At 38.7% G+C, this 1,919-nt stretch overlaps 1 non-coding gene across 1 annotated transcript; it reads right to left on the bottom strand.

The window, feature by feature from the left end:
- Positions 1-1,224: 1,224 nt before the first annotated feature.
- LOC141635118 (small nucleolar RNA R71) lies at positions 1,225-1,331 on the bottom strand. Its single transcript, XR_012539823.1, has one exon. It is a non-coding gene; the product is annotated as a small nucleolar RNA R71 (small nucleolar RNA).
- Between the last annotated feature and the right edge of the window lie 588 nt (positions 1,332-1,919).

The raw sequence follows: 1,919 nt of genomic DNA on the forward strand, positions 1-1,919 counted from the left end.
ATAAACCAACTCGAGTCTCATTAGACCATGCATATAGTTGAGTATGGAGGATTAAGTCGAATTGTAGGTGTTGTACAATCTAATCGATTCGGCTCCGGGACCCAAACCTTCCTAAGATTGTAAGATATAAACCAACTAGATCCTACCACAATAATAATTGCTTGCTTAAAATTTGAGAATATGTTTGTATGGTCAATTCCCATAAATCCCCTATAAACCCATGACAACCTAGTGCTTTTAGTCAATTGTTTACATCTCATTTTAGTCATCTTGCTTGTTTACTTTTATTTTTATTTAGTTTAGTGATCTTCTTATCTCAACCCAAACTGTGACACCCCTAGACACCAGTACTTGCAATCGAAAATCCTACATCAATAACCGTCCCTTGAGATCCGACCTTTACTTGCCTCTTTACTAGTAGTAGTTTGTGAAGTTATAAATATTGTTTTGGTCTAGGTGCTCCTAACGACAAGTAACCGAAATCTAAGCTCAAAGCGGACCGACCAAAAATGGCGCCGTTGCCGGGGACTTTGTTAACTTGATTTGATTTTCTTTTATTGTTATTAGTTGTGTCTTTCTTTGCCTTGGGGAAGTAAAACTCCTCAAGGTTTGTTCTAATTTTTTTCGAGTTGTTTGATATTTTGCATGTCTAGAAGATCACAAGGTAACTTGTTACCCATTGATCACGAAATTGAAAGGACTTTGACAACCAATAGAAGACTTGCTAGAAATACTTTGAGAGGTATTGGTGAGGTTGTAGATATTCAACCAAACACTATTGAGTTCATCAACCCTTTTGCAAGAGAAGGTGAGGAGAACCCCAGACAAAATCAATCACACAATCGACCCACAATGCCTAAGTTTTCATCACATTCAGTACCAACCGTGGAGAACCTACCCAATGGTACTCCCACACCACAAAACTTAACCGGAAATTTCATTGAAAAATCCACATTTATCCAATTAGTCGAAAGAAGCCAATTTGGGGGCATGCCTAGTGAAGACCCTCATTCCCACATGGAGACTTTTTGTGACTATTGTGATGCGATTTCACAAACCGGAGTGACCCAAGACCAAATTCGATGGGTCTTATTTCCTTTTTCTCTAATTGGTACCGCGAAACAATGGTTGAAGAGCCTTGATAAGGCTACTCTTGGAATTGACTCTTGGAAGAAGTTGGCTCTAGCTTTCTACAAAAAATTCTACCCTCTGGAAAAGACTAACATGGTAAGAGCTCAAATTACGGGTTTTAAGCAAAGGGACGAAGAATCTTTGTACGAAGCTTGGGAGCGATTCAAAGGAATTTGTCACTCATGTCCTCATCATGGACTTAGCGAGTGGTTCTTGGTACAACAATTTTGGAATGGTCTTTATGAAGACTAAAGAAACATTCTCAACATGGGATCAAATGGTATGTTCACCGAAGTTGACGATAATCAAACTTGGAACAAGATTGAGGAAATGGCGGTCCATAATTCACAATATAGTAGACCTTGCAAGGCTACTAGAGGAGGAAAGCATGAAGTGGAGTCTATTACTCAATTGGGTGCTCAACTTAGTGCTCATATTTATACCATAAACATTAAGTTTGAAAAAGCTATGGCTAAGCTTGAAGAAGCCTCAAAATCACCAAAGCATCATGTTAATGCCATGGTTGCATCTTCATCAATCCCAAGTGGGATATATGAGAATTAGGGAACTTTGAGACATGACCAAAGTGAATGTAGGGGAACAAATGAGCAAGTGAATTCTTTTCAAGCATACAAAAGTGGTACCCCTTATTCTAACTACTACAATGAAAACACCAAATTCCACCCAAATCTCTCATACAAAAGCCAAAATGTTCAAAACTCTCAACCAACATACACCCCACCTCCCATGAGAAACCAAAATCAAAGACCCTTTTTCGACCAAAACCA

The sequence above is a fragment of the Silene latifolia genome, chromosome Y, assembly GCF_048544455.1.
Source record: "Silene latifolia isolate original U9 population chromosome Y, ASM4854445v1, whole genome shotgun sequence".
Lineage (NCBI taxonomy): Eukaryota > Viridiplantae > Streptophyta > Magnoliopsida > Caryophyllales > Caryophyllaceae > Silene > Silene latifolia.